This window comes from Alligator mississippiensis, chromosome 13, assembly GCF_030867095.1.
Source record: "Alligator mississippiensis isolate rAllMis1 chromosome 13, rAllMis1, whole genome shotgun sequence".
Lineage (NCBI taxonomy): Eukaryota > Metazoa > Chordata > Crocodylia > Alligatoridae > Alligator > Alligator mississippiensis.
The window spans coordinates 42,946,435-42,967,453 of NC_081836.1; the positions used below are offsets into that span (position 1 = coordinate 42,946,435).

A 21,019-nucleotide genomic window follows, 5' to 3' on the forward strand; every position below is an offset into this window, starting at 1 on the left:
GACAAAAAACAGAAGACTATTATATTCCCTCTATAATGGGCTGCGTTTGGGATAGTAAAAAAGGGCATACACACTTCCCCAATCACACTTGGTCTTTCACCTCAGTCTCTCATTTGCCCCAATGTCACCTGAGTTCAGCTTGCCAGGAATGCAATGTCACAGCTACAGACAGCCCTGTTCCTTCTGTATTTTGACTGGACATTGGGCCATTTAAGGCAATCGTTTCTGCATTTTCAAATGACAGTTCATCTTACTTTGGCAGCATTTGAACATTTTATAAATGCAGGGCTGGGAGGGAGAGTGAGTCTGCCAGTATTTTAAGAACAAAATATGTATCATTAACTACAAACTGGAAATAGCCATTAAAAAAAAAATCAGCAATAAATAATAATAAATTGTAACTTCTGTAACTCCGACCTGGAAATAAATTAATCACAAACTCAACTTTTATACAGATTTCAGTTAATATGGGCATGACCCCATTACCATTGAACTCAGTTCAATGGAAACTTAAGTTCAATGGAAACAAAGTTTGACCATGTGGGCCAGACCCTGGCCTCCATTAAGAATGCTACACATTGGAGTTCCCAACCTTTTTGTGCTGAGGACTGGCAAGCCGCGGACCAGAAGTGACACCAGACCGGCAAGCCGTGGACCAGCAGTGTGGGTGACTGGCATGCTGTGGGCAGGTAGCCAACCATTTTTATACTCGGTATAAAAAAGGGTTGGCTGCCGGTCCGCAGTATGCCGGCCACTTCCAGTCCGCGGTTTGCCGGTCCACGGTCACTTCTGGTCCTGCAGCCAGCCCTCCTGCAGACTGGCAGCCAACTCTTCGCAACTCAGTACCAGGCCATGGCTCAGGGGTTGGGAACCCCTGCTGTACATCACTTGCAAATAAAACAGTTTTTTTGCAAATATCTAATAAAAGATATCACCTCTACCATGAGTTCTGATTCTTTTTGCCTCTAGACCAATACAACTACAACCTGGATACCTGGCACATCACTTCTGAGTGACAAGATTCCCCTGTGTGGGGAAACCCCCATCTGGCCTAGAGCTGGCATCCCAGTTCCAATCTGTAGCAAATGACTCTATAAAAATGGCTACGAGGGAACCAGCCTGGGATCTGGAAGATGAGTTTGGTTCTTTCTGATGCCCTGCTAATAACGATTTTGCATGCTATATATTCAAGACATCTCTCCGTCTAATAGGTATAAAAGGTTCAACAAGGGGCACATTTGGCTCACAAGCAAAACTCTATGCCTGCTGGAACAACACAGTGCCAAAGACGAGAGACTACAAAACTGGTTCCCTCAGAGCTAGCTTGGGTAATGGAAGTAATATAGTTATATTTACATGACACTCTACCCAGGCTAATTAGCCTTGCTGAGATGCAGGGTAAATTAGCTCAGGCAGAGTGCCTTGTTAGTCTCTGGTGCCTGAGCTAGCTTGTTTAAGGCTACTTTAGGCATCTAGATTTAATAGATTTTCATAGATTTCATAGACATTGTGGCTAGAAGGGAAGTCAAATGACCCCAGCAAGGCGAGCATCCAGGCGTTTCTTGAACATATCCAGAGTAGGTGCTTGCACCACTTCTGCGGGGAGTCTATTCCAGATTTTGGAGACTCAGACGGTAAAGAAGTTTTTCCTTATGTCCAGTCTAAAATGGTCTTCCAAAGTTTGTGACCGTTAGATCTTGTCTTCCCTTGGGATGCCCTGGTGGACCTATGTTCTCCCCATTCCTGATTCACATCCCTTATATACTTAAAGGCTGTCATCGAGTCCCCCCGAAGCCTTCTCTTCTCCAGGCTGAAGAGTCCCTTGCCTCTCAGCCTCTGTATCGTGCCATGAAGGAATACTCTTAATTCATTTTTATAAGGGGCTTAAAGATGCAGGAGCTGGAAAAGAAAACAGCTCAATCTTCCCAGCACTGTTGGGCTAGTAATCAAAAACATTAAACATATCCTTTTGCCGCTAAACTATGCCCACCTGACTTTCAAATTCAGTACTATAGGGATCGGTCTGAATGAGATGGTAACAAGGTCACTTTTCAGAATTGATACACACTAAAAGCCTTGTTCTCCCTTCACTAAGCACAATATAATATTGTCTCACTTTTTCTAAATTCTTTTAGCCCAGAATTGTCATGCCAGTGTTCTTTTAGCTTTGAAGTCCAAGTGAATGTTATTTATGCTTATGCTAGGGCCTTCCACCGTACTGCGTCAATGCTGTGTAGAGGAACCTTTTTCTAAATGAGAATCAGGCCTCTCTGTCTTTGCATTAAGTGGATGGGAAAAAAGAACAATACATTAAAAAGTCCCACTGAAATGTAGTTTGATCCTTTGAAACTGAAACTATTTAACTGGATCAATTAAAGCTCCACTCTTTTTCCTAATTAGGAAATATTGGAGTTAATTTTCTCTACCAGAAGAGCAGTGATAAGTGGGCATAAAAATCTGAGTAAAATCAGAGAAAGATTTTAAAATGGGATGACACTGATTAAATCTTAGCAAGCCAGAAACAATTCCTTCCTAGGTACTACATGATGAGAATTGCTCCTCCTGGTTTTCAGAAGTTTAACAAAATTAATTAGGCCCAATAGCTTTCATTTCACTGGACTCAAGTTAGTTTGGACAGTTAAAGGATAAATTCATCCCTGCTTGAGCTTCAGAGCTGAAACATTTCCATGTTTTATTGATAAAAATTAAGTGTCCTTGGAAGCATTCCAAGCTAAGCACCCTAATTTGAAGACATTTGCGTACAAAGTTTTCAAATAAATCTACCTTACAACTTTGCTTCTTTGGAAAAATAAAAACTTTCTTCAAACAAACTCGGGGCTTTGAACTGTTCCATTTTATGAAAGGTTATTTGCAGTTCATCACTACATGAATTGCATTTCCTTTCTCCCAGGGCAACAGTGCCCATCACTTGGCTTTCTCCTAAATCCCTGTGAATATTACCATATATGGCATCATTTTGCTTGTAATTATCTTACTATACTGCAATGCTTAAGTTACTTAAGATTTTGCTGCGCTTGCTCTCCTTAACCCTTTTTTCCACAAACCCTGGTAGTTTTCCTCTTTCCTGCAGATGCACTGTGAGAAGTGTTTACTTTATTTGGAAATGGACAATGAAAAGTTAAGCCTGCTTCTAAATATCAAATGCTTTCACATGTAATGAAAAACACATAGGATGGCAGAAGCTAGAAATGGCTTAAAGACCTACAGAAACATCAGTCAAGTCTCCTGATAGAGGAAGACGTATTAGATCTTTGCTAGACCGCCAAGAAGATAGACAGGTCTGGTATACTGCTGTCCATTAAACAAAGCCAGCATCATCACAGCCTTTTGACTCTTTGATAAACTCATTAGATTAAAGTTAGGGGAGAAACAAAATGGCTTAGATTTAAATGCTCCTAATGTCAGTGTCCATAGGGTGTCCAGTGAGGGTAAAGCTGTATGTTACACCTAGACCAGAGGTTCCCAAACTTTTTCTTATTGTGTACCCCCTTCCAGAGTTACAAGCTGCCTGCATACCCCATACCACCATGTTTTATATTTTAACCCCTTAAATGCCATGTATTATTATAATGAAAATTAAATCCACTCTTACACAATTTCTCCTGCATACCCTCCAGAGATGTCTTGCCCCCCAGGGGTACGTGTACCACAGTATGGGAACCTCTGACTTAGACCATACTAAACCTGTGGAATGATTTAGTGGTGTAACAGTTAGAACATGTTGTAAGCAGTTGTGCATTAAGAGTTAATACCTTCTTTTTGCCTGCAGAGCTCTGATTTGCCCCTAGACAGCTGGTGAGGAGGGGGGTAGCTAGGAGCCAGGAAGCTTAGGCTCAATTCCTGCTCTAAGAGTTGGGGAGGAGGGATTGGGGGACTGGAAGCGGTGAATCCTGGGATTCTGAAAGACTGCAAATTGCTCATTTATCTCTGTGAAGCACACTGAAATTACCCCAACACAAGGTAGGTAGTATTGTCCAGAAGTGCCTGAAGTGGTGTAACGTTGAGATGCTCAGAGGATACCTAGTATGAGTTAATAAGCTTTAATGTGTGGGCACTTGTATTTTAAGTTCCCTTAATATGGTCTAAACATAAAGTATAACTTCACTCTAAATCTTGTTGCTTCAACCCATTGAAATACCGGTGGACAATTCTTGCATGTTGTTCTTCTGGGTGCTACTAAGCTAAAGCAGAATAGCACAACACTGCTCATGCAGACTTGCCCCAAAGAGCCACCTTCTAGAATCACTAGTTCTGGAATATAAAAACCACACTCTGTTGCTAGGCAGTGTCCCCGTGTAAACAGAGAAATTCATTGCAACCATGTCTTCCCCTCAGCTCTCTCCCCTCTTTAGTCAATATAATCATCAGTCACTTACTCTACCCCAAGAACCTGGGCATTGTGTCCCCAGTTCTATTTTTCCAGGTGGCCCATTTTTTGATAAGTATCTTTCATTAAGTATTTCTTGAACAATTAAGGCCTATGACTTATCTACCCCTCTCTTCTGAGGACCCGTACCAGGAAAAAATAAGCATGCCCTATTGTGGGCTATCCATTTCCAGAATCCATCACCCAAAGTCCGGTCACCTCTCATCTCATCTTGGTCCTGGAAAACTAAACAAATTATTTGTGTGTCTGATATATTCTGACATCATAAATCCCAATTGTTCATAGGAATGGGAATAATACAATAATTGCAACTGCAAAAATTTAGCAACCCTAATTTGCTCAAGACAGTACCCAAATCACGAGTCTAGGGAACACACATTTTTAATCAACCTGTCATTCATATTTTTTCTTCTCAGTGAATTCTTTTCTTGTCAGAGTAAAACATCACTTAGATTCTCATTATTAAAAAATCCCATTCCCTAATTGTTTAGCATGGCTAAAACTTCCTTTCTCTCTAAGCCATTCTTTGATCTCCTTTCTCCGGTAGGAACCAAGTCTTGTATTCCCTAGTTCTCATCTGCATTCTAGGTCCTTTATAGGATACCACTCCAGCAGCTGTACTGCACTCACTCCTCCCTTGCTGAGGATTACACTGGCCCAAATGGGTTTCCACAAAAATGCAGGTCCAGTATAACAGCCCAGAACCTCTGGTGAGAGAGGTGAACTGGGACCTAGCTAGGGCTCTCTGCGCTCTGGATTAGAGTTGGGCAAGCTTTCCAGTCCAATAGTGCATTCAGTGAAAAATGCAGATGAGGAGAGGGGGTAACAGTACTGGTGGAAAAACATGAAAGAGAATTTGAAAAAATGTCAATGGAAATCATTATTTTTTTTCACTTTTCAGTTTTGCTCTTGAGATGAAAAATCTCCTACCTGCACTGCTCTGTTATGGATGAACTCTCACTGCAGAAAGCCTCTTAGTAGGAGCAGGTCAAGGGTTTTCTAAATGACACTGAGGTGTGACTGGCTCCAAGCTCAGAATATGAGGTGTGCAAAGGCATGAACGCTGCGTGCCTCTGGAGGCTGGATGGACGTGGCGGGAGCGTGGCGGCAGCAAGCATGGAGCTCCTGCAGGAGGCCACAGCGCTGTTGGCGGCGGGGGTGGGGTGGGGGATGGCAAGCATTGACCAGCAGTCAATGACCACCCACAGATGCTGCCCGCAGCATTGGGGGCAGCCAACAGTGATCACGGACCCCCCACAGACGCCATCGCTTGCATTGGTGGCAGCAACCTCCCACAGGTGCCACAGCAGTGTTGGTGGTGCCTTTTTGCAGGGGGTGCACTGCCACACTCAGGGGGTGCATGTGCATCTACGTGCATCCCCTACACATTGCCAGTGTGCAAAGGTAATGTGTAATGACCAAGCCTGGCACTGAGAGGCACAACCTGGTTTGCTGAAACTATCAGGGAAAAGCTTGCTAAAGAGACCTTCTATAGTCAGAGCAGCTTCAATGCAGAGCTCCAACCCCAGCACTGGAATTGCACAATTGTGGGAGAGAAGCCAGGCAGAAGAGCTTGCCAGCACTAGCTTTTGACTTTGAAGAGCAGAGACAGCAACCAGGCCTGGTAAGAAGAGAATGCTCTGTGGGTTGCTGAAGGCGCTGTTTGGGTGGTGGGCACTCTTCAATCTGAGAAGGTGTCCTGGGTGGCTCTCCTAGTATGTGTATGGAGGGGGTGGCAAGGGTAGGGGCAATATGGGGCTCTGGATGGAACAGCCCTGTGGTGAGTAGGGGAGGAAGAGAGGCCACAGCTCTGCTCTAGGCCCCCCCGCCTCCCCTCCCGCACCTATTTTGGGAACTGACTGTAGGTGCGTAAATAGACTGGAAAATGCACTAGATTTATAATGGAATATATTCAAAGTAAACACAGCTATAAAATAGTAAGTTGAATTGGAAAAGTAACATGGCTCAGATTCTCATAGTGCTCATTACAGTGTATGCTGAATGATTCTTTCTGTGGTTAATAATACATAGCTGCTTTCTTTAAAATCTCTTGTTTTCACAAGTCCATAACTTCTCAAACATCTACATATTTAAACATTTTTTCCATGTTTTGGAAAAATGTGGTAGAAACATGAAGGGGATTATTTATTTAATTTGAGCAAAGCCCCTTCAGCCAGTCCTGAGGTCTAGAACAGCAAAGGATGCAATCTAATAGTGCCCTGTGACCACTGGGGTCCCACAAGGCTCTATCCTTGGACCCATATTGTTCAACATCTTCATTAATGATGTGGACATTGGAGTTAGAAGCGGACTGGCCAAGTTCGCTGATGACACCAAACTTTGGGGCAAAGCATCCACACCTGAAGACAGGAGGGCAATCCAGGCTGACTTGGACAGGCTCAGCAAATGGGTGGATGAGAACCTGATGGTGTTTAATGCTGAAAAATGCAAGGTTCTCCACCTTGGGAGGAAAAACCTGCAGCATCCTTATAGGCTCGGCAGTGCTATGCTGGCTAGCGCTATGGAAGAAAGAGACTTGGGGGTCATCATTGACCACAAGATGAACATGAGCCTTCAATGTGATGATGCGGCTAATAAAGCGACCAAAACGCTGGCTTGCATCCATAGATGCTTCTCAAGCAAATCCCAGGATGTCATTCTTCCCTTGTACTCGGCCTTGGTGAGGCCACAGCTGGAGTACTGCGTCCAGTTTTGGGCTCCTCAATTCAAAAAGGATGTGGAGAAGCTTGAGAGAGTCCAGAGAAGAGCCACGTGCATGATCAGAGGTCAGGAAAACAGACCTTATGTTGACAGGCTGAGAGCTATGGGGCTCTTTAGCCTGGAAAAGCACAGGCTCAGGGGCGATCTGATGGCCATCTATAAGTTTATCAGGGGTGACCACCAGTATCTGGGGGAACGTTTGTTCACCAGAGCGCCCCAAGGGATGACGACTAGGTCGAACGGTCATAAACTACTACAAGACCGTTTCAGGCTGGACATAAGGAAGAATTTCTTTACTGTCTGAGCCCCCAAGGTCTGGAACAGCCTGCCACCGGAGGTTGTTCAAGCGCCTACATTGAACACCTTCCAGAGAAATTTGGATGCTTATCTTGCCGGGATCCTATGACCCCAGCTGACTTCCTGCACTTTGGGCAGGGGGCTGGACTCGATGATCTTCTGAGGTCCCTTTCAGCCCTAATGTCTATGAAATCTAATGCTCTTTAATAAAAATAATTAAAATATGATACTCCTGACTTCATATAGATCTAAGGCCTGACTTCAGAGTTACTTTGGCACCTAAATAGCATTGGTTAGATTGGGGTGGCCAACCTGTGGCATGTGTGCCAGTGCCACAAGTGGTATGGGCAGCTGCTGTATGTGGTCTTTAACCATTACACAAGCCCTAGGTTTAGGGACAGACATTCAAAAAACCCAAGCCTGAATTGATTCAATCTTTGCAGATTAGTCTAACCTACATAGATTAAACTGATTTGCAACTGAATAGATGTTCATTTTTGATTCTGGAAATGCAGGCACGTGCCTGCAATGGCGCAGGCTAGAAGTTGGGGTTCACTAGAGCAAGCCTTCCCTTCCCTTCCTCAGTAGCCGCAAGGCTGGAGGGAATCTGACCTGGGGGGCGTTGTCAGCCCCTCCCCTCCCCCCCACCCCAGCAGGCGGCTAAGTATGATTGGGGAGAGGGTTTAAACCCCCTCCCTGGCCTGTAGGAACCTCAGCTGCGATGTGCCTGGAGGAGGAGGGGGGAAGCAGCCCTTCCCAGGCTTGTCCCAGAGGCCAGATTTTGCAGTGCCTCAGGCTAAGGAGGATGCGGGTAATTAAACTCACCTGTCTCCCCTCTTGGGCATGGGCACAGGCACAAGGACCACAGCTAGGGTCTGCCTGGATTTCCCCCCTGCTCACTGCTCCTGCAGTGGGGAGCCTGGTCAGAGTCGGCCAGCATGGCTTTGCCATCTGCCTAGGCTGTGGCTGCAGCAGGGGCTTCTGGGCTCAGCTGGGCTGGCCTGCAGGTACTGCTGAGGGTGGACACAGAGGGGCCAGTCTGAGCTGGGCCACGGGGCCCAGGCCCTTCCCAGTGGGCTGCAGCTTGGGCTGGGGCTACAGGAGCTGTGTGGCCAGATTGCTTCTGGCTCCTCACACCCAGGCCAGGTGAAGCTGTCACAGAGCCACAGATGGCTGAGAAGGGCCTGGCAGCTGGCTGTGGCTCTGTGACAGCTGGGCTCAGTGGCACAGGTGGGGCTGTCCTGTGCAGCACCCGGTGGCTGCAGCCGCACCACAAGCTGTGTGCTGGCTGGGCCTGGCGAAGCTGTTCTGTCTCTCTCACCTCCAGCTGCTGCTGCTGCTACCACCCCTGCCCCTGCCTCTGCTGTACTGCTCTGGGTGGGTGGGTGGGTGGGAAGGTTGAGCCCAGTAGCTTCTGCCCAGTGCGTGGAGTCTGGCTCCAGCACCTGGACATCTTCCATCCGCTCTGCATGCCCAGTGCGATGAGCAGCTCCTTTGGGCGGGCAGAGCAGGTGGAAGGCGTCTGGGAGCTAGAGCCAGAGTTCCACGTGCTGGGCAGAAGCTGCTGGCATGGCGCTGTGTGGCATGGCAGGAGCAGGAGCTCCAGCTGAAGGTGAGGGGAACAGAACAGCCATGCTGGACCCAGCCAGTGCGCAGCTTCCCCCCACCTCCCTCACTGCTGGGGCCAGAGCTCCATGAGCTGGGCAGAAGCCACAGGGCTCAAACTTCCCATCCACCCACCCACCCACTGTGACATGGCAGGGGCAAGGACAGGGGTGGCAGCAGCTGGAGGTGAAGAAGGCAGAATAGCCCTAGCGGCCTTGGCCAGTGCGCAGCTTGTGGTGAAGTTGCAGCTGCCAGATGCTGCATAGGATAGGGGGTGTGGCGGCGGCTGCTGGGCTCTGGGCCAACTGGTAGCTCTGAGCCAGCCCAGGCAGCCCGATGCCTGGCCAGCCCTGCCTTTGCTGCTGGGCCTGGTTGTCATGGAGGTGTACCTGGCTGGGAAGGGCCCTGCCCCTGAGGTCTGGCCTGGGTCTGCCTTGCCGGGTCCTTCCCAGCTGCCTGTGGCTCCATGACAACCCAGCCTGGACGTGGGGAGGTGGGAGCAGTCTGGCCATGCAGCTCACTGGGAAGGGCCTGGCCCTCACAGCCCAGCCCAGTTGGCCCCTCTGTGTCTGCCCTCAGTTGTGCCTGCAGGCCTGCCCAGCTCAGCCCCACAGCCCCAGCCCCAGCTGTGGGTGAGGCAGGAAGATGGTAGGGCCATGCCAGCTGGCTTTGGCCACACCCCACCATCCACTGCTTGGGCAGTAAGGGTGGGGAAATGTCTGACAGGTGCTGCTATACCCTGGCCAGGCACACCCCAGCTGCAGTCCCCCAGTTGGGGCAGGGAGGAGGGAAATAAACCCCCTCCCTGCTCCCTTTGCCTCAGGGGATCATGCCAGGCCCAGGTCTAGTCATGCCCCTGCTCCTGCTCCTGCTCCAGCTAGAGAGCAGAGGGGTAGGGCCAGCCCTGCTCTCTGGAGCAGACAGCACAGCACAGCCCAGGGCTGCAGTGCATGCTGGGATTCTGAGGGACTCTGGTTTAACTTAAACCAGGAACAGGTCTGGGACAGAAGTTGCATAAATCAGCTTGACCCAAATCAGTTAAGTCTGATACTACATTCAACCAGGTTTATCTTAAACCAGTTTGGGCCATTTTGAAACTGGCTTATGTGCACTGAACTTCTGTTCTGTTGCAGGTTTAAACCACTTAAATTGGCTTATGTGTAACTTCTGTCCTTAGCCCAAGTGCTCAGAAATCGTGGCTGGGAGGGGGGGAAGGGAAGGGCAGGGGGCAAGCCTCCAGCCATATGGGCAGAACACTCTTGTGGGTTACTGCTAAGACCCAAGTGCTACTGCACCTACCACCAAATTCTGAGCTTTGGGTCTTTGCTCACCATACAAAACTGCAGCAGTTGTGGGGCCAGGGAAGGGTTAACCTGACTCTTGGAAGTAATACGTTTCTTGTGGGTCCTGCCCCTTCTCTGCTCTGTGTGGCCAGAAGCTATTCTTTTTGACAACACATACTGGATACCTACTTCTGATGAAGCAGCATTGCTGTTGGACTTCATTACATTTACATTTCTCGAATTGCTACACTTTACCCTGTGCAATCTTAAAAGTTAACTTCATGTATTTGATCTTTTACAGCAAGTGCAGATTCAAAAACAAACAAACATATCATAATATATCTGTTGTATTTAATTTTAGCTGCCAGAAGTGTTATTTAACAGTCTGGGAACTCCTTAGCACCATAATTGTTTTCAATTAGTTAAGTTAAAAATATTGTTGTTTAGAAAACATTACCAAAGCTGAGTTAAGCCAAATGAGATAATCTTTAGACCTTTGGAGGACAGTCTTTTCCTGTGTGCTTTTATTGTTATGATATGGTTTTTACAAACTAGGTGACAGAAAAGTGCCTGAGCTCTGATACCAATGCTTTGATCTATGACCAAATGGACTGTTCAGCAGGTCACTGCTCACTCCAAGTAACAGTGCCAGAGAAAAGAGCAATGCCTTAAAATGGAGTTACATTCAAACTTATGAAAATAACAGCAGATCTAAGACACAGAGGAAAAATGCATTTGTTTTCCAAAGAACTGGATATTCTTCTTGGGCTTATTCTGTATACAGGGCATAGTGTGTTGCTTTGTCATGGGAAGGATGAAAATAGGGAGCAGAACACTGGCTGTAGGGCCCATGCAGGCATCAGGGATATGGAGCTACTTTGGAAAATGCCTGTGGTCCCAAGACAGGCTCTTCAGAGAGGTGATGGGGTCAAGCATAGGTGGAGGAAGAAAAGATTATTTCGGGGGGATGAGTGTGCGTGCATCCCCCAGCATATAAGTCTGTGGGGGAAGGGGGGGGAAGGGCCATGCGGGAGGGGGCAGATTGAGGCTGCAGTGGTGAGGGAGGGAGAGGGACACAGGCAGGAGCAGGGGCTGGGGGTGAGTTGGGCCCTGGCCATGCCAGGTGATGGGACAAGCGGAGGCCCGGAGGGTATGTGCCCCCCTGATGTGTGTGTGGGGCAGAGGTGGTTGCTGCTACATGCTGCGCTTTGAGCCTTGCTGCCCCAAGAACCATGTGCGTCCCACCGCTGGGTAGGCAGTGGTGGGATGCAGGTGGCATCACACAGATCTCGGGGCAGTGGGGTTCAAAGTGCACCGTGCAGTGGCAGCTGCCTCCACCCGACACACAGATCAGGGGGTACATGCCCCCCCTGGGCCTCTGCTTGTCCCACCACCTGGTTTGGCTGGGGCCCCACTCACCTCAGCCTTTGCTCCTGCCTGTTTCTCACTCCCTCCCTCACCGCTGGAGTCTCAATCTGCCCCTCCCCCACAACGGCAGTGAGGGAGGGAGTGGGGCTGGGGCAGGGTGAGGCACAGGACAGAGCTGCAAGTGGCTCTTCCAGGTGGTGTGGGGAGAGGGTGGTGGCACCTGCTACTGTGCACACCCTGGGAGGCCATGGGGAGCATATGCCCCAGATCTGTGTGCAGGGCAGGGCAGGCTGCCACTGTGGATTGGGGCTGGGGGCTGTGCTAGCCTCTTCCTGGTGTGGGGCTGAGTCAGGCTGTGCTCAGGGCAGGTGGCAGTGGTGCTGGGAGGGAGGTTATGGTGAATTTTGGGGTAGCTGCAGCCCCCTCTCATAGTCCTGCTCCCAGCACTGCCACCACCTGCCCTGAGCACAGCCTGCCCCAGCCTCCCACTTGGAAAAGCCCCTGCACCACCCTGGCCCCAGCCCACAGCGGCAGCCCACCCTGCCCCATGTGCAGATCTGGGGCACATGCCTCCTGTGCCCTCCTGGGGTGTGCATACCTGCAGGAGCCGACCGCCCCCCGGACGAGCTGTTCACGGTTTCATCCCATGCCCTGCCCCGGCTGTGCAGTGCTTGCCCCTGGCCCTGGCCCAGCCCCACTCCCTCCCTCACCGCTGTGTGTGTGCACCTTCCTACCCCTGCCTGAGCCACCGGGAGCCTGTGCCCGGACTGCCTTGCAGTCTTACCCACTGCCCCGTATTACCCGTTAACCCCGGCTTTCCGCCGCCTATATGGGGTCAAGGAAAATGGAAGGTAGATCAGGAGAAGGGGCAACACAAAAACTAGAATAGTGAAAATACATTCCTGAGGTGCTCAAAACCATAGGAAACCACTCTCTTAGTACACAGATATATGAGCTAATACTCACACCGAAGGTTGTTAGAAGGTTCATAGGCATATGTTGTAGTCCAGAATGTAGAACCTAGTTGTAGGGGAGCATTTCAGTTTTACTGTTAAGTCATAAAACTAAACTAACTAAGAGTGGGACAATAAAGAAGCACAGTGACCAAACTGAACTGAAGGACTGAACTGGACACAGGGACTGAACTGAGTGTGGTAAGGAATGGTATGAGGCAACAGGCCAAACTCAGAACCAGTTCATAATATACTGTGGACAAAACAGATAAGTCTAGGGAACATAGTGAATTAAGAAGCAGTGTGAAAATCCATGAGGGTAAAAGAAAGTTGGAGAATCCTCAGCTGAAGCATAATTAAGCACAACAGGAGGCAGTAAGTGTGAAAAAAATTCAAGAAACAGGAACCAACCATTGTGACTACTCAAGGATTCACTCAGAGATTTGAGAGTAAAGTGCCAAGACAGAGACCAAGGAATGATTATGAGAAGCATATTGGCTACAAGTTTGTCCTATGATAGTAAGGAGCAAGAGTGATGTTGGGTTGCATTCACAAAAGACTCATACCAGAAGTAAAAGTCCCTTTGCCAAAGATTTCTCAAAAGCTTGCACCATAACTATTGTATGTAATCTAAGACACCTCAATACTAGAAAGATCAATAGTAGGAGTTTGGAGAACAACAGACATTATTAGGGTGTTAGAAACCAATTTACAGGGAAAAATTAAGACAGCCAAAAAAGTGCTTGGCTGTTGAACAATAGCAGAGAACATTTTAATGTTGTCTATATGTTTTGTAACAGCTGTAATCATCAAGGATACAGAGGGATCATACAGAGCAGTATGAATGATGGGCATAGGTAGTGGAAGGCTGGGGATAATGGGGCTTAGGCCCCTGAAATGCAGGGCAGCGGGTGGGGCTACAAGGCAGCCAGGCCGCGGGCTATGGGTGGCTGCAGCAAGGGTGGGAAGGGGCACACATGCAGAGTTGAGGGAGGAAGTGGGGCTGCAGCTGGAGCTTGGGCAGGGGCAGGGGCAGAGGCAGGCACTGCACAGCTGGGGCAGGGTGCAGGACAAAGCCACGAGCAGCTCATTCGGGGGGCACAGGTCCTTCTGCTATGTGCACCCCAGGAGGGTGTGGGGGGCTTGTGCCCCCAGATCTGTGCATGGGGCAAGGGTGGGCTGCTGTTGTGGGCTGGGGCCAGGGCAGTGCCACCTTCTTCCCAGCAGGGGTGATGGACTGGGCTGCACTCAGGGCTGGCGGCAGCAGCCCTGGGAGGTGGGTATGGGGGAATGAATGTAGCCACCTCAAAATTCGCCATAGGCCCCCCAACCCTCCCTCCCAGGACCACTGCCACCCGTCCTGAGTGCAGTGCAACCCAATCCCCAGACCAGGAAGAGCCCAGCACAGCCCCTCAGCCCCAGGCTGCAGCAGCAGACTACCCTCACCCCACATGCAGATCTGGGGCACATGCCCCCCATACCCGATTGGGGTGCAGGCAGCAGAGGGAGCTGTCCTTCCCCTCCCCACCACACTGGGAGCCCCCCCAGACAAGTCACTCATAGCTCTTTCCCATGCTCCACTCTGGCTGTGCAGAGCCTGCTCTTGCCCCATTTCCAGTCCCAGTTCCAGCCCCACTTCCTCCCTTACCAGCATGGGGAGGGGGGAGATTGAGGTATCAGTGGTGAGGGAGGGAGCGGGGCACAGGCTGGAAGAGGGGCTGGGGTGAGCGGGGCCCTGGACGGGCCAGGTGGTGGGACAAACAGAGGCCCAGGGGCACGTGCCCCCCTGATCTGTGTGCAGGGTGGAGGTGGCTGTGTGCTGTGCTTTGCTCCCTGCTGCAGCTTCCCCATACCTCCTGCCTGACTAGCGGCGGGATGCACATGACATCCCACGGCTCTTGGGGCAGCAGGGCTCAAAGCCCAGCATGTAATGGCAGCCGCCTCCACCCTGCACATAGATTGGGGGGGGGGCATGTGCCTCCCAAGGCCTCCACTTGTCCCACCACCTGGTCCAGCTGAGGCCCCACTCACCCCAGCCCCTGCTCCTGCCTGTGCCATGTACCCTCCCTCACTGCTGGGGCCTTGATTTGCCCCCTTCCCCATGGTCCTTTCTCCTCCCCCTGCCCCACAGACTTACCTGCTGGTGGGGAATGCATGCACATGTGCACATGCGCTCAGCCCTGCCAAATAATTTTTTTCCACTCTGCCTATGATGAAGGGTTACAGGTAGGTGAGGTGTGAAAACATTTGGATTAAACTAATGGGTAAGGGAAATGATTTTGGTAACAGCATTTGGGATGAATTTGGGGATGACTAAAAGGTTCCAAACAGGAAAATGTAGCACTGGAGACAGAGGGATAAGAACCTGGACGAGCAACTTGTCCAGAAAGGAAGGGTCAGATTTCTGCAATATGTTGAATATATTTTGAGCTGTTAAGCAATGGAATAGCTTGCTAAGAGATGTAGTACAAGCTTCAGAGAATGCAATAATTATAAATAAAGCACACAACCTCTGCCTCAGTATCAGCAACTATATTGGCCAGCCTGCTGAACTATTAGAAAGACAGTATTCTCAGAAGAAGAGACTATGCAGTGGCAATGAGAAAAGGAATCTCTGACAGTCTACACTAAATCATGCATCCCAGGCCCACCAAGCACAAACATCAGCAGAACTTTTAGAAGCATCCAACGATATATTTGCATAAGCAAACTGATACTTGTAACAAATGTATATTAATTGATTGCAATTTAGGTATCAAAGCTTGGAAATTTTGTGTGTATGGCTATTTAGATATCTCAGAAGACAAATTACATAAACTCCTTAGTCATTGGGTATTTTAAGCAAAAGGATAACTTCCAAGAAATTTAATGATCATAAAATAATGTGTATTGCTTACACTTCGCTGTTATTTAACAAAAAGAGTGTTTTTTTCTGTATAACCAAATATGGTCAACAAGGCCAAAAAAGTGATAATAGTTACACTTCTACGCATACATTTTAGCTCTTGCATTTCTGTACAAGGAGGTATAAAGAGGTAGGCACTGTTTTGAAGGGCTACTTTTCTTCCCTCGATGCTTGCCAAAACTCAGTAAGTGGCCCTCCACCTGAAACAATTGCCTGCCCCTGTGCTAGAGCATACCTCCCTGCTTGGCTGGAGCAGACAGCTTGGGCCAAGGCTAGCCCAGCCATCCTGCAAGGGGGACTTGCAGAGGAGGTGCAAAGCATCCTGGGATGCTTGTGGACTGTGAGTTAGCTTGACTTTCGAGCAGATCTGGGACAAAAGTTCAGTAAATCAAATTAACCTAAATCAGTTAAGTCTGATAATCTGATTCATCCAGGTTTATGTTAAACTGTTTTTGGCCACTTTGAAAGTGGTTTATGTGCACTGAACTTCTGTTATGTTACAGACTTGAACTGGTTTCTAATCACTTATACCAGTTTATGGGTAATTTCTGTCCTTAGCCTTAAAGAGCAGGAACAACATTTAAATCTCTGTACTTGTGTATTATGGATGAGGTCTGATAAAGAATTTATTTCCTTTCCACTGGATAGTGTGAAATCTAACAACATGTTCCAATTTTGGAATCCAGGAGTAAAAAAAACCCCCCAAACTCCTCCCCCCATGTACTTAAACTATCAGAAACCAAGATTTCTGGGACTATAGATAGATTTATCAAAGGCAAATTTTCCCCTCAAAAATGTAAATATTCAAAAGTAAGATGAAGACAGAAGAAAATGGAAAAAAGTAAAGGAATAGAAGGGACAAATAGATATAATAAATTAGGCTCCATTAACACTAAAAGCTTTGTCCAGGGAAAATGAAGGAAGTGGACAATTTTTATCGTATAACTGACATTATAAGATTTTTTTGTTAGACCATGTTCTTGGTTGGTGTAAAACTAGGTAGCTTTGAAGTTATAGCTAAGCTGCTCTATCCCATTTTAGGAGATGGTCCTAAATATAGATTCATAGATTCATAGATGTTAGGTTCGGAAGGGACCTCAATAGATCATCACGTCCGACCCCCTGCATAAGCAGGAAAGAGTGCTGGGTCTAGATGACCCCAGCTAGATACTCGTCTAACCTCCTCTTGAAGACCCCCAGGGTAGGGGAGAGCACCACCTCCCTTGGGAGCCCGTTCCAGACCTTGGCCACTCGAACTGTGAAGAAGTTCTTCCTAATGTCCAGTCTAAATCTGCTCTCTGCTAGCTTGTGGCCATTGTTTCTTGTAACCCCCGGGGGCGCCTTGGTGAATAAATACTTACCAATTCCCTTCTGTGCCCCCGTGATGAACTTATAGGCAGCCACAAGGTCGCCTCTCAACCTTCTCTTGCGGAGGCTGAAAAGGTCCAGTTTCTCTAGTCTCTCCTCGTAGGGCTTGGTCTGCAGGCCCTTGACCATACGAGTTGCCCTTCTCTGTACCCTCTCCAGGTTATCCGCATCCTTCTTGAAGTGTGGCGCCCAGAATTGCATGCAGTACTCCAACTGTGGTCTGACCAACGCCCTATAGAGGGGAAGTATCACCTCCCTGGATCTATTCGTCATGCATCTGCTGGTGCACGATAAAGTGCCATTGGCTTTTCTGATGGCTTCGTCACACTGCCGGCTCATGTTCATCTTGGAGTCCACTAGGACTCCAAGATCCCTTTCCACCTCTGTGTCACCCAGCAGGTCATTCCCTAGGCTGTAGGTGTGCTGGACATTTTTCCTCCCTAGGTGCAGCACTTTGCATTTCTCCTTGTTGAACTGCATCCTGTTGTTTTCTGCCCACTTGTGCAACCTATCCAGGTCTGCCTGCAGCTGTTCCCTGCCCTCCGGCATGTCCACTTCTCCCCATAGCTTTGTGTCGTCTGCAAACTTGGACAGAGTACATTTGACTCCCTCGTCCAAGTCGCTGATGAAGACGTTAAAGAGTATCGGTCCAAGGACCGAGCCCTGCGGGACCCCACTGCCCACACCCTTCCAGGTCGAGACCGACCCATCTACCACGACTCTTTGGGTGCGACCCTCTAGCCAATTTGCCACCCACCGGACCGTGCAGTCATCCACATCACAGCCTCTTAACTTGTTCACCAGTATGGTGTGGGATACCGTATTGAAGGCCTTCCTGAAGTCTAAGTATACGACATCCACCCCTCCTCCTGTGTCCAGGCGTTTCGTAACCTGGTCATAGAAAGAGACTAGGTTGGTCAGGCACGATCTGCCCGCCACAAACCCATGCTGGTTTCCCCTCAGCATAATTTGCCCTGCTGGGCTCTCATAAATGTGAGCCTTGATAATTTTTTCAAAGACTTTACCAAGGATGGAGGTGAGACTGACCGGCCTATAATTGCCCGGGTCCTCCTTCCTCCCCTTTTTGAAAATGGGGACCACGTTAGCCCTTTTCCAGTCTTCTGGGATTTGGCCCGTGCGCCACGAGTGTTCGAATATTCCCGCCAGTGGCTCTGCAATGACGTTGGCCAGTGCCTTCAGCACCCTCGGATGGAGCCCATCCGGGCCTGCCAACTTAAAGGCATAAAGGCCTTTAACTGTTATTAGCTATAGGATATATATTTTTAACTGTTCTTAGCTATAGGATGAAGGCATTCTTGGGAGCAATGCTTCTGTGAAGAAGTATCAGTCCTTTTCCAGCCCCTATAAAACTGGTAAGCAAAAGTACAATTTTGTAAATCAGCAGTGTAAGTAGATGAATTCTCTTTTCTCCCCCAAAGACAACTCAGTCCAGGTTTGAATCGATTTCTACCATATGGTAGTCTAAACTTTATTATAAGAGCTTGACTTTCCTCCTGTTTCTAATATAATCAACATGTGTGTCATTTCTGCAAATAATAATCATTTTTATTGGTACAGAAGCAAAATCCTTCCCTACTGAGGCACTCTGGATACTGCCTAGGACAATAAATATGCAATTTATTGCAATAAAAACATAATCAAAATCATTTTCATTGACACTCAAATCTATAAAACCAATTGAACAGCTGTAGTGTGATATGACACAAGAGACAATCACAAAGAAGAGACCAAACCTAAGGCATCTTGGCAATACAACTACAAGAGGGCTCCGAGAGTAGCAGGTTTTATACATTAGGACCAGCTGCAGCAAAATCACTTGGAGACAACATGCAAGAATAGGACCCCTAATGACAGATAATATTGGAGCACAAACCAGTCAAAGCCCATAGAAGAGGTCTTGAGACAAACAAGGTCAGATAGATTTGGGCTTTAAAACGATGGTAGTGTATATGGACTGAGACACTTTTTCATCGTTTTTTTAAAGCGATGAGACTGTATATGGACTGAGACACTTTTTCTTCGGACCACTTCTTCCACCATTGCGGACCATTGTAACGAGTTTGTGTGTATCTATCCTCTTTTTCTCTCAGCGTCGCGAACCCCCTCCCTCCCCTTCCCCCTTCCCCCTCCCCCCGGGCTTAGTTGGGTAACATTGTATTGCCTGTAACCTAGTTGTGTTCCCCTCCTCACCCCCATCCTTCTATTGTTAGTCCCTCGCTCGGGTGCTATGTATTTCCCTACCGGCTTTGTCAGCTTTTTTTTGGATTTACAATCCTAAACATCTACTAATATAAGTCTACTTTCTAACCAGGCAATATAAAGAAGAGCTACTGAGCCCAGTAAGTGAATGAACTGGTGCCTTCTGTCTAGACTTCGAGCGACTGAGGAGCTCTGCTACCAAGGAGTTAGCAGTAATCAAGCCTTCCTTGAGAATATTTCTCAGGACAAGTACAGTAGCAGCCTGTATCCAAACTACACAAAATTGGGTGGGGAATATGGCTGTGCAAAATTTTGACGGGTGTTTCATTTCAAAGAGGTTTTGATGTGTTTCAAGCTCAAAACAGCGAAATCGAAACAAAACAAAAAGCTTCGAAACAGCTTCAAAATTAAATGAGGGCACTCAAAACATTTAAAAAGTTTTGAAACATTTCAAGTTTCGAAGCCAGGCTTGCTTGCAGCTAAACAGAAACTAAGGAGAGGGTGGGGGAGGAGGGGGGAAGGACTCCTTTGATATTGACATCTAGCTCCCTGTTCGATTCCCCAGCTTTCTGATCGCTTCCCCAGCTCTTCCCGGGGGGGGAGGGGGGCGTGTGGGCCCCCAGTCTGCATGCAGGGTTTCAGCAGCAGGCTGCCGCTGCAGGCTGGGGCAGCCTGCTGAAACTCAGCATGCAAATCCAGGGGCCGGTGCCCCCTGGGAAGAGCTGAGGAAATGATCAGAGAGCTGGGGGAAGCAATCAGAGCTGGGGAACTGCACAGGGGACTGGAGAATTGAACCGGGAGCTGGGTCCCTGAACATTCCCCCAGTTCCCAGTTGGATTCTCCAGCTCCCCGATCTTTCCCCCAGCTCTGTGATCACTTCTCTCAGCTCTTCCCAGGGGGCGCGGACCCCTGGATGATGTGGGATGACAGCAGGCTGCCACTGCCAGCTGGTGATGTCGGCGGCTCTGGGCTATTTCCCCAGCTGTCATCAGCAGCCTGCTGAAACCCTGCATGCAGATCCAGGGGCCTGTGCTCCCAGGAGGGCTGCGGGGCTGTGCCAGACTCTTCCTGGGGGGGTGTGGGCCCCTGGATCTACACATGGGATGACAGCAGGCTGCCACTTCTGGCTGTGGCCAATGGCAGCACCAGTCTTTCTGGAACTCGGTGCTGTGACCAGTCTGGCACAGCCCTGCAGCCCTCCTAGGGGGTGCGGACCCCCAGATCTGCATGCAGGATAAGCAGGCTGACGGCAAGTGATACTAGTTTTGCTTTGAACAGTTTGAGGTGCAGTTTTCTAGAAACCCCTGCACCTATCTCCTTGACACTTGGCAAGCTTCATGCCCTCGGAAGGGGCTACCACCCCTGCAGTTTTCATTTGAATCAGGCAAGAAGTGACAAAGTTATAGGCATTTTCATGATTCCCCATTATAGCCTATGGGTGAAATGTCAAAACTCATCGAAACAGCATTGAAACAGTGAGACAGTTTTGATGAAACAAAACAGAGCAGTGCTTCGAAACAGTAAAATGAAACACTGTCCCTTCGAAACAGGAAAACAGAAGTTGAAAAGAAACAGTGGTGTCTCACACAGCCCTAGTGGGGAACAAACAAGACAACAGAACATCACATGCTTCTGTACAACACCATGAAGGGCTAGCATTGGATGCATCCGTGACACTTTGTGGTATCTGGAATTTCCACCCCCCTTTCACAGAGCTCTTAAGATTCCTTGTCCCTCCATCATGCACATACTATCTCTTTAGACTTTTGTAAATTTTAGATATCCTGATGTTAAAACATCATTTGAATTGTTAATCTTGTGCCTTCAACACTTGCTTTCTCATGCAAGTACAAATGCCTTATACTGGACCAGTGTTAAAATAGCTAAACCC

The 21,019-nt window shown here is 48.5% G+C and overlaps 1 protein-coding gene across 2 annotated transcripts in view; it reads right to left on the reverse strand.

Annotated features, from left to right (window-relative positions):
• MYH11 (myosin heavy chain 11) overlaps window positions 1–21,019 on the reverse strand; it is a 97,048-nt gene that overhangs the window by 49,973 nt on the left and 26,056 nt on the right. The window lies entirely within an intron of this gene.